The sequence below is a fragment of the Meles meles genome, chromosome X (assembly GCF_922984935.1).
Source record: "Meles meles chromosome X, mMelMel3.1 paternal haplotype, whole genome shotgun sequence".
NCBI classification, from domain to species: domain Eukaryota; kingdom Metazoa; phylum Chordata; class Mammalia; order Carnivora; family Mustelidae; genus Meles; species Meles meles.
The window spans coordinates 105,331,666-105,343,785 of NC_060087.1; the positions used below are offsets into that span (position 1 = coordinate 105,331,666).

The window sequence follows — 12,120 nt, forward strand, 5'->3', positions numbered from 1 at the left end:
GCTTAACAGAATGAGCCATCCAGACACCCCCGCATCAATTCTATTACAAAGACACTGTCTTCTGAATCAACGTTTCATGATTTTGATAAGTACAAAATACCCTTTTTAAAGATTTTATTATTTGAGAGAGAAAGAGAATGTGGGGGGCGCACTTAGAGGGAGAGGGAGAAGCAGGCTTTTGAGTGAGCAGGGAGCCTGACACAGGGCTCAATCCCAGGACCCTGGGATCATGGGACCGTGACCTGAGCCAAAGGCAGCCACTTAACTGCCTGAGCCACCCAGGTGCCACACAAAATGTTATTTCAACAAGTATTTCCTGAAAACCTACTATGTGGCAGGCACTGCCCCAACAGCTGAGTAAAGAAAAAAAAAATCCCTTATCCCATTGCTTAAATCAGTTCACAACTATTTAACATAAATAATTCATATGTCAAGTTAAAATAATGATACTTCAGAGGGTTGTTGTGTGTTTTAAATGAGATGATTCGTATCATGCTAATAGCTCAGTAAGTGATAAGTAAATGGTGAAGGGGTGGGGCTATTAAGAACTCCTCTGCACCTCCCAAGTGTAACCACCAGGTGTCAGGATCCCCTAGCTAAACCCTACTAGGTCAAGGGTGACCAGGTTGTCTACCCTCTCCAAACACCAGTGGAAGTAGCAAAGGACCTTGAGGCCACTCTTCACCCCTCCCCTATTCCTAATCAGAGCTACTTAGGTGCAGACATCTCTTAGTACCAATCTTAGGTGAGAACGTGTGTGCCTACAGAGTGAGACCAATCCAAAGCATTCGGCTGTCTTCGTTAGGCACCACGATTTGGAAATGACCAAGATCCGGTCACAGAGAGCAGAAAAGGAACATTCAAGTCTAAGAGGAGCAAGATGAGGCAGATCCAGGGAGAGAATGAAGTAGGAGGAGGAAAGAAGACACTGAGACAGAGAGAAAGCTAAAACTTCTCTTCCTCAGTCACCTCTCCAGAGCCTCACCCAAAGCTCTGCTAGAGCCCTCTCATTTAAGCCACCAGCAACCTGAAACCCCCACCTCCCAGGCTCCTGCCACACGTCAAATCCCTCTTTAATCCTTGTAATCCCACTGATTCTCTAGCTGGCTTTCTCCCGGATACATTTCACAGAGAAGCTTTAGAGTCCCTGGCAAAGAACTCCTCATTCTCTTTTAGCCCACGTAATTTCTACCTTGTATCTGGGCTGCCATATTTTTCCAGACTTCCCTTTTCTCCTCATTAGAAGCTATATTTCCATTTTTTGAAAGATGCCTTTCCCCCTCTTACAATAGCCTCTTTGACTTTGCCAACTAACCCAGCTGCATATTTTATGTCCCAAGTGCCTAGTATTTTTGATCATTGGCATACATTTTCTCAGGCTTCTAATATGTTATGTTGAAATAGTCCACAGGCTTCCTGTGGGTTATTGACTTTCTGAATGTTAGTCTTAATTTTTCTTAATGCCTTGTAACATGCGGCATACTCAAACAGGAATGGGCCTTGTTCAGACACCATCCTGAAGTAGAAGTGTTGACTTAGTGAGCTCTCTCTCTGGACAGAAACCTTGCTGCGACTACTATTTAGGGCCAAATATCAGTTAAGAGCTCTTTCCTTAACACAGAGAGCTTTGCTTAGGAATTTCTAAAGAAAACCCGAAGAATTTAGAAAATGGAGCCTCTGCTCTAGAAAGGACAAAATAATAAAAAGTAAAATGCACTGCAATTGACATAGTAGCCAAACTTGTGAACTGCCACTAATCCCTTCTCTCCCTTGGCAGTGTGGCAAAGGGAAGTAAATCTATTTCTAGGACAACATAAAGATTCTAGGAACTAACCTAATATATCCAGTTACCTAAAAAATCTGAACTTGGATTTCCTCCAAATCATGATTGATCCAGGTCAATGCCAGATCATGCAAGAGAGGCCTGAGTCCTTGCATTCACTCAAGGCCACTGCTGTTACTGTTTCTAGTCATTGTCAATAGAGAAATAGCCTTATTATGGAAATAGCTCTCCTGTGGTGACATTGCACATATCCACACAGGCAAAGGCTTGAACTATCTGAGTTGTGGCGGAATGCCTTGTGAGCCTCCTGAAACACAAGAGCACAGGAGGTCTGTAAGGAGGTTGTGTCCCAGTCAACTCCCTATATTTCCTGGGAGGCTGTCATGAGACAGTTTCTCATTACCTCCCTGGTTTTGATGGGATATGAAGCTGTCTCTCCCTGGTTTTGATGGGATATGAAGCTGTCTCTCCCTGGTTTTGATGGGATATGAAGCTGTCTCTCCTATGCGTTTGGAATAGAGCTGCAGAATATAAAACCCCTTAGTGGCAGCCTAGAATGGGCTCCTCCGCAATACTGGAATACCGTTGTTTCGGTGTTGTCCTTTTTAGTATGCAGAACAAGGATCATGGCGAGCAGCAACTTAGGCTTACTCTTTTTTTTGCTGTCTACTTACTAAAATGTCTAAGTCTAGAAGTGACTTGCTGTCCTTTTACCAGCCAGATCAATCAGGTCTTGTCTCATGTGTAAGCTTGACAAGCCTTGAGCCATTCCACACAGCCACGCTGTGATTATATCCAAAGCATGACTGGTTGAGGCTACAGTTGATTCCACTGACAGGGTCTGCCTCCTTCTACCCAGTGGAAGCTGTTGCTTTTTCTGACACTAACTGAGGGGCCTAGAATCTAATTGGCTCCCCTTTTTTAAAATGTTGCAAATCCAAATGAAAGGACATTCCACAAAGCAATTTGCCTAGGCTCTTCAAAAGTCAATGTCCCAAAAGGCACCAAGACGGCGGCTGTGGAACTTTACTGGAGACTAAATGAAGTGACAACTAAATACAATCTGTGACATTTGAGTGGATTTTCCATGAAGTTTTAAACACCTCTAAAAGACATCATTACAGTAATTAGAGATATCTGAATATGGGTTATAAATCAGATAATAGCGTTATAATCAATGTTAAAATGTCCTGAGTGGGATCATTGCATTGTGGTTATGTAGAAGAATGCTTTTGCTTTAGGAAACACATGCTGTGCTCATTTCAGCAGCACGTATACTAAAACTGGAACGATACAGAGAAAATTGAGCTTGGCCTCTGCACAAGAATGACGTGTAAATTCGTGAAGCATTTCATATTTTTAAAGGTCTTTATTTTAAAAAGAAAAACAACAAGGAAATACATGCTGAAGTATTCAGGGAGTCCATGCAATTTACTTTCAAGTGATTCAGGGGAAAAATGTATATTTACACATAGATAAAGCAAATGTGGCAACATGCTAACAATTTATAAAGGGTATATAGGTATTCGTTGTATGATTCTTACAACTTAATATCTTAAAATATTTCAAAATAAAAAATTAGGGGGAGGAACCATGCTGCAAAGAACATTTTGCACATATCTGACTGGGCACATGAAACTGTAGGTTATATACTAGAAATGGAATTTCTAAGTCATAAAATATGAGCATTTTTAGGTTTATTTGATATTGTTATATTACTCTCCAAGGTGGTCATACCAGTTTCTACTTCCACCACATTTTACCACATCTTCACACAACACTATCAGTTCTTGCTTCTGCCAATGATGGGTGTAAGATAGTATCGTATTACTGCTTTTTTCCTAACATTGTATTACGAAAAGAAATTTAAACATAAAGTTTAAAAAATTATGCAGTGAACTCGGGTGGTAGCTACATGAACATTTTGTCATATTTATTATGTATCTATCCATCCCTTCATCATATTCTGTTATGTATTTGAAAGTAAACTGAAAACATCTTTATACTTCACCTCTAAACACTTCAGCATGCACATCATTGACAAAGTTCAACATTTGCTTACAGATTTTTAAGGTAAAACATATACACAGTGGAATGTCCAAACCATGAATATATATTTGCTGAGTTCTAACAAATGCACATACACACATGTAAGCCAGACCTCTATAAAAATATAGAACATTACCATCACCCCTAGAAAGTTCCCTAATTCCCCTCCAGGCCAACCCCTGCTCCCACTTTCACCAGGTAACCACTGCTCTGATTGGTTTTTTCATGATTAGTTTTGTCTCTTCTAGACACAATATGCACTTTTTTTGTGGACAATTTCTTTCACTCAGCATGTTTTTGAGATAAGTACATGTAGTTGCTTCTATCACTAGTTTGCTTTTTTTAAGACTTTATTTATTTGAGAGAGAGAGAGAGAGCGAGAAGGCACAAGCAGGGGAGTGGCAGAGGGAGAGGGAGAAGGAGGCTTTCCGCTGAGCAGAGAGCCCAAAGCAGAACTCCATCCCAGGACCCCAGGACCTTGATCTGAGCAGAAAGCAGATGCTTCTACCAACTGAGCCACCAAGGCACCCCTAGTTTGCTCCTTTTTGTCATTGAGTAGAATTCCATTGTATGAATATGACATAGTTTGTTGATCCATTTTTCTGGTGATAGACACCTAGTCTCTTTTCAGTTTGGGGCTATTGTGAATAAGGAGGTTATGAACATTCTTGGCAAGTATTTTTGCATATATATGTTTTCATTTCTCTTGGGTTTTTATTATTTTAATCTGCATATCTCTACTAGTGAAATTGGACATATTTTCTTTTCTTTTAAGTTTATTTAAATAATCTCTACACCCAATGTGGGTCTTCAATTCCCCACCCTGAGATCAAGAGTCGCATGTTCTTCCAGCTGAGCCAGCCAGGCACCATAAACATATTTTCATATTAGCCATATTTTACTGTATATATTATCTACTTTTATCTTTTGTTCATTTTTCTGTTAAGCTGTTTGTCTTTTTTTTAATTTTTTTAAAAATTTATTTATTTGACAGACAGAGATCACAAGTAGGCGGAGAGGCAGGCAGAGAGAGAGGAGGAAGCAGGCTCCCCGCAGAGCAGAGAGCCCAATGTGGGGCTCGATCCCAGGACCCCGAGACCATGACCTGAGCCGAAGGCAGAGGCTTAACCCACTGAGCCACCCAAGCGCCCCAAGCTGTTTGTCTTTAATCATTTTCTTTCTTTTTTTTTTTTTTTTTTGGTCTTTAATCATTTTCTTTACGAAGCAGCTCTCAGGACACCTGGGTGGCTCAGTGGGTTGGGCATCTGACTCTTGGTTTCTCCTGGATCAAGAGATGGAGGCCTGCATAAGGCTCTGTGCACAGTGGGGAATCTGCCTGAGATTCTCTCTCCCTCCCCCCAAGTGTGCTTTCTCTCAAATAATCTTTTTTTTAAAAAAGCAGGTCTTTTTTTAAAGTTATATTTATTCAAGTCACCTCTACACTCAACATGGGGCTTGAACTAAAAACCCCAAGATCAAGAGTCTCATGCTCTTCTGACTGAGCCACCCAGGCACCCCAAGAAGCAGCTCTTTTTATTCTGGATGCTAATTACGTATTTCTTACATGTTGTAAATATCTTGTCTCTTCTCTTTGTTTATGGTGTCTATTCTTACGTAAAAGTTTGAATCTTTAACACAGTCGAATTTACTAATTCTTTTTCTTTTACAGTTTTTCTTTATGCACCTTGTCTAGGACAGGGATCTTCAGTCTAGGGTATATATTCCCTGAAGGTATGTGAAGACTTTTAAGGTGTTTAAGAGTATGGACAGCTTTGAAGGAATTAATTTCTAGATCCTCAGTTGCCATATCTATTCTTTCCTAAAAGAAATGTTTTAGACTGCTTGTGTGGTGGCCTCACTCTGGGTCTCCATTTCCTCCTTTCCTTTCACAAACGCCTATATCCCTTTCCCCAGTCCGAACCTTAATACTGTTCATTCCCCTAAATATAAAACGTTTAGTGAGCCAAAGGGACAAATAAAAACATTGCTGTTAAAAGTGTACATACTATACTTATATGAAACTACAGAACAGGGAAAATGAATTGTTAGTGAGAACAGACAGAACAGTGGTTGCTTCTGGGGTGGGAATAAAGATTGCCTACTTCAAACAAAAAAACAAGAGCAAATAATATGCATGTTGAAGTTTTCAGGAGTGAAGTGTACTGTCTGAAACTTACTTTAAAATGCATAAAAACATAACATGGGTTAATGGAAGGTCCAGGGGTCCAGGGCAGGCTGCCCCAAGATGGGCCACCTTGGCATAAAGATTATTTTGAGTTAAAAGTAATCAAAAGCAGGGGTGCCTGGGTGGCTCAGTGGGTTAAAGCCTCTGCCTTCGGCTCAGGTCATGATCCCAGAGTCCTGGGATTGAGCCCCACATCAGGCTCTCTGCTCGGCAGGGAGCCTGCTTCCCTTCCTCTCTGCCTGCTTGTGATCTCTGTCTGTCAAATAAATAAATAAATAAAATCTTTAAAAAAAAAAAACCTAATCAAAAGCAGATGCAGGAAAAGCTCTCTAGGTCCCCCCAAAAGGCCTAAATTTACATTGGAAAGCAGAACCTGTACCAGGAAGAGAGCTTTTTTTTTTTTTTTTTAAAGATTCCATTTATGGGCTCCTGGGTGGTTCAGCCATTGCACATCTGCCTTCAGCTCAGGTCACTGGGATCAAGCCCAGCATCAGGCTCCTTGCTCAGTGGGAAGCCTGCATCTCCCTCTCCCACTCTCCCTGCTTGTGTTCCCTTTCTCATGGTATCTCTCACCGTCAAATAAATAAAATCTATCTTTTTAAAAAAAATCAAAATTTCATTTATCTACAGAGCGAGGGCGCGAGTGAGAGAGAGTGCACAAGTAGGGGGAGGGGCAGAGAAAGAAGCAGGCGCCCCGCCAGCAGGGAGCCCATTGCGGCAGATCCTGGGACTCCTGGATCTCACCTGAGCTGAAGGCAGAGGCCCCACCAACCGACCCACCCAGGTGCTCCAGGAAGAATGCTATTAACAGGGACTCCCCTTTATGTAAGGAACTTAACTGCATAATAGGACAACCTTGCTTTTCTAAACATTTCCCTTCACCTTTCTGCTAATGGCCTTCTCTTTGTATCCTCAGACCTCTCCTTAGTTCATATAAGCTTCATGTTGCCTCACTGTCTTTGGAATTTCCAGGTCTGTAGATTTACTATACATACGTCTATTAAATTTGGTTTTCTCCTGGCAATCTGTCTCATGACAATTTGATTCCAAGTCCACTTAGAAGGACCATAAGGCAAAGGTAGGTCTTCTACCCCAACAATGGATACAGCAATGGGTAGATAGAAAATGTGGTTATTACAGTGAACACAGCAAAATGCCAATTGTAGAATCTAGGTGTCAAGGATATGGACATTTGTGTACAATTCTATCAAGTTCTTTACTTGTTTAAAACAAGTAGATGTTGAGGAAGCTTCCTCTAGTCAAAGTCTTCAGTTTCAAAGTCTTTTCTGGTTCTGAGACACAGGTCCATGAGAACAAAGCAATGAGAACTGTGGTAAGAAATACTGAAGGTGGCAGTGCCTTATTTCATCTAGGCAACAAATTCATGGCAAGGTTCAGCCTCATCTATCTTAGAATCAGAATGTAGAATTGAGATAGTTGTTACAAGGAAGGCATTAATACATTTTTATTTGAATTGAAAAAAAAGTCAGACTTTTTAAAACAAAATAAGTCTCATTTGACTTTTTTTTATGATGAAGAGGACTGACTGCCAGTTAGATTATATAGTGGGCATTTTCTGTAAATTGAATAAACTCTGATCAGTAACATCAAAAGCTTTTGATAAAAAATATTCAAAGCTCAAGAAGAAACAGAAATATTTATTTTAAAATACTAAATTGGCAAATATTCATTCAAATTAATATTTTAATTTTTCCAACCCTTTCTGAGGATATCAGGTTAAATAAGTTACACTCAATGAAAAAGTAAAGAGGTACAGTTACTAGTCATCTAAAAAGCCTTTTTGGAATAGTTCCTAGAAGGTGAGAAATTGAATAACTCTAGTGAATGAGTAACAAATCCTTTTACAAGTCACGTGGTTTTCCATCCTTTGCTTTCAACAAATTTGAAGGAAAATCTAATCAAGTAGCCAGACAAGAGATCATAAAAAGACATTTCTGATAGATCATTATGTGATTTTTGGCGAACAACTCAGAAAGAGCTCAAAAACTAAATTACAATGCTATTACAATACGATTATATTTTCAGATGCTTACATGTTTGAACAATTTTCTCAGTGCATCATAAAAACAAAAACAGAATTGAAACTGAACTCTCATTCTAGCAACAGGTTGTATTCATCCACCCATATGTACACTGGAGGGGACAAAAAAAAGTCCATCTCATTCAAGGGTGCATTTCCAATAAAATTTGACTTTTATGTTTTCCGTTAATTTATCAAAATGTATAAAAATGTATGTTTTGAGCAATTTTATACCAATAATAACAGTTACAAATAACTCAATCCAGAGAAATTTTTTATTTTTATTTTTATTTTTTTTTTTAATATATTTTTATTTATTTGACAGAGAGAAATCACAACCAGGCAGAGAGGCAGGCAGAGAGAGAGAGGAGGAAGCAGGCTCCCTGCAGAGAAGAGAGCCCGATGTGGGGCTCGATGTGGGGCTCGATCCCAGGACCCTGGGATCATGACCTGAGTCAAAGGCAGAGGCTTTAAACCACTGAGCCACCCAGCCGCCCCAGAGAAATTTTTTAATAGCTAAAAATGTTTATAGGACATTTGCTAAAAAATTGTTTTATATTCACTTTTTTGTGCAAAGAAATATGATAGAGTGATAGGGCGCCTGGGTGGCTCAGTGGGTTGGACTTCTGCCTTCCACCCAGGTCATGATCTTGAGGTCCAGGGATTGAGCCCTGCATCGGGCTCTCTGCTCAGCAGGGAGCCTGCTTCGCCCTCTCTCTCTGCCTACCTCTCTGCCTACTTATGATCTCTCTCTGTCAAATAAATAAATAAAATCCTTAAAAAAAGAAATATGATAAATGATCAATAAAGGACTTCAAAGCATAAAAATATATCACCTAAGATAAAATTCTATGGGAGAAGTGGAAAGGAAAAATGAATTAAAGACAAAAATAGATAAAAATTTTCTGGCTATTAAAGATCTTATCCTTTTAACTTTCAAATGGATGATGTTGGGTATCAAACCACTATGGTACTTAGAATTCATTTAAAATAATGATAGATTTGGCTTTTATGTCACCATTTATAATATCTTGGAAATTATATCCTTTGTAAGTATCTTAACTTAAAATGAAAACATTTTTATGTCACATTAACATGTAAAACTGGATCCATAATTTTTCAAAATTCTTTGAGGGATATGAGAGCAAACAGCATGAAAACCACTGGTCTAAGAAATCATTCCCTACCCTATGATGAAATTATACTCTCTTGTATTTTAGTTTTTAAACATTATATTTATTTGAGAGAGAAAGCAGGAGCAGGGAAGAGGAGCAGAGGGAGAAGCAGGCAGGGATCCTGACAACAATGTGGGGCTTGATCCAGGACCCTGGGATCATGACCCGAGCTGAAGATACACGCTTAACTGACTGAGCCACCCAGATACCCTCTCTTGTATTTTCTTTAAAAATGTCGAAGTTTGGGGGCACCTGGGTGACTTAGTCGGTTAACCATCAGACTTGGTTTTGGCTCACATCATGAGCTCCGGGTCTGCTTCCCCTCCCACTCTCCCTCTGTCCCTCCCTCCAGCCGAGCATTCCCTCTATCTCTTTCTCCCTATTAAAAAAATAATAATAACAATAAAATTTGAAAAAATGTCAAAGTTTTGCCTTTCACATTTCTGTCTCTACTCAGCCTGGAGTTGATTTCCCTAAAACATAGCCCAGATAGACACAGCACCAGAATCAGCTGGAGCCTATGGCAAGGCTTTACATTTCCACCAAATATGGCTTAGCTTTACTGACTGAATCACGGGAGTGGAGAGTATCCAAGAATTACTACTGTCAAAAAGCTGTTCAAGTGGGGGCACCTAGGTGGCTCAGTTGTTAAGTGTCTTCCTTCAGCTCAGGTCATGATCCCAGGATCCTGGGATTGAAGCCTGCATCAGGCTCCACTCCCCGGCTTGTGTTACCTCTCGCTGTGTCTGTCAAAAAAAAAAAAAAAAATCGGTGTTCAAGTGATTCTAGGCTTGGAAACCACTGACTTACATGATAAAGGCCAAATGATAGAGCGTGCTGTGCTAGGTGTTAGAGACTGGACTGTATTCTCCCCAAAATTCATGTTGAAGTCCTAACCCCCAGTACTTCAGAATGTGACTGCATTTGGAGATAAGGCTTTTGAAGAGGCAATTAAGTTTAAAAAATGAGGAGATTAGGGTGTGCCCTAATCCAATATGACAGATGTCTTCATTGAGAAGAGATTAGGAGGCAGACACACCAAGAGGGAAGACACAGGGGCGCCTGGGTGGCTCAGTGGGTTAAAGCCTCTGCCTTCGGCTCAAGTCATCATCTCAGGGTCCTGGGATCAAGCCCCACGTCGGGCTCTCTGTTCAAGCAGGGAGCCTGCTTCCTCCTCTCTCTCTCTGCCTGCCTCTCTGCCTACTTGTGAGCTCTGTCTGTCAAATAAATAAATAAATAAAAATCTTTAAAAAAAAAAAAAGAGGGAAGACACAGAGAGAAGACAGCCATCTGCAAGCCTAGAGGACAGACCTCAGATGTTGAACCTACCAACACCTTGAACTCAGACTTTACACCTCCGAGACTGTGAGAAAATAAATTTCTGTTGTGTAAACCACATGGTCTGTGGTATTTTGTTATGGCAGCTCGAGCAGACTAATATACAAGGATTTTATCTGGGCCCTGACTACCAGAGCCACAGCTCTCTTGTCAGGTTCCATCCATCCCCCCCCATCACCACCCACCCACACCTCCTGCTTGCTAGTTTTGAGACCTTGGGCAACCTAACCTCTCTATCCATTTTCTTACCTATGAAATGGGGATAATAATATCACTTGCCAGGAGCTGCACGATGATTAAATGTGATCATCTATGTAAGGCACTGAACACAATGTGAACATAAAAAATACTCAATAAATGTTAGCGGCTACACTCTGGCCCTTCTCTGTTAACTGCCATTCTCCAGCTACATGTTGTTTTGTTCCACCTCCATGAGTCAGCACGTCTGCTGACTGTCTTAGAATGCCCTTCTCCCACCTCCTCAGCTAGCTAAATCTTGGTTGTCCTTCAAGACTGAAGTCCGTGTAGAGCCAGCTCTGATTCACTCTTCTCCTCCCTCCCACGCTTCTAGAGCTCTCCTCTAGATTCCCACAGCACTCTGTGCTTGCCTCTACCAAGTGAGATGCCATCGCAGGGGTTTAGGCAGAGGAGTGACCTGATCTGGCTTGAGTACCTACCATATGGCAGGCACGATTTTAGGTTCCGAGTCAAGATGAGAATAAAAAGCACAGTTAAGGGGCGCCTGGGTGGCTCAGTGGGTTAAAGTCTCTGCCTTCGCCTCGGGTCATGATCCCAGGGTCCAGCTCTGTCCTGATCTCGGGCTCTCCGCTCAGCGGGGAGCCTGCTTCCTCCTCTCTCTCTGCCTGCCTCTCTGCCGACTTGCGATCTCTCTCTGTCTGTCAAATAAATAAATAAAATCTTTAAAAAAAAAAAGCACAAGCTTTGTGCAGTGGCAGTATCGTAGCCAATGAGGTTTATCCGAGGCGCGATTATTGCTAATTAAAAAAAAGCACAGTTAACTTACAGGGTTACTGAGAGGATTATGAGAGACTTAAGACAGTGCCTAGCATATGGTAAACTCTCAGTAAGTGCTAACAATTAGTATCTATCTATATTCAGGACACTTTCTCACATCTATTGATATCTGTGGCCTTTGGTTCAGTCTTCCTCCGGAAACACAAATTCCACTATCATCCTGGGTGATGACACCTCCAACATGCTAGCGCCTCTCCTGGACCTCAACTCCTGTAACTATCACCTCCACCCTACTCCAGACACACCATGACAATATCCTGACCTTGACACTGTTGTTGGACTTATGCAGACTAAATACATTGTGTACAACCACAGGAACAGATTAGAAACCCGGGCAGAACTTTTCCATTAGCTTAAGTTGAGAGTGAGCTCTTCGGTCCCTACTCCAAACAACCAAAAAGTCTCTTCTGTATGACTGAGTCCTGGAAGATAAAAAAGCAAAGGAAAAAAGAGAGGGCTGGCTGGGGATGCTAGTTTTGTGGGCACGAGATAAGGGTAGGCATCTTTGTGACTG

The 12,120-nt window shown here is 41.0% G+C and overlaps 1 protein-coding gene, 1 non-coding gene and 1 pseudogene across 2 annotated transcripts in view; 2 read left to right on the forward strand and 1 right to left on the reverse strand.

Moving 5' to 3' along the window:
- LOC123934741 overlaps positions 1-12,120 on the reverse strand; it is a 32,906-nt gene that overhangs the window by 14,252 nt on the left and 6,534 nt on the right. The gene's annotated exons all lie outside the window — the stretch shown is intronic.
- Positions 3,037-3,144, forward strand: LOC123935663. The gene has a single exon (XR_006816950.1). It is a non-coding gene; the product is annotated as a U6 spliceosomal RNA (small nuclear RNA).
- On the forward strand, positions 11,510-11,686 carry LOC123935607 (annotated as a pseudogene).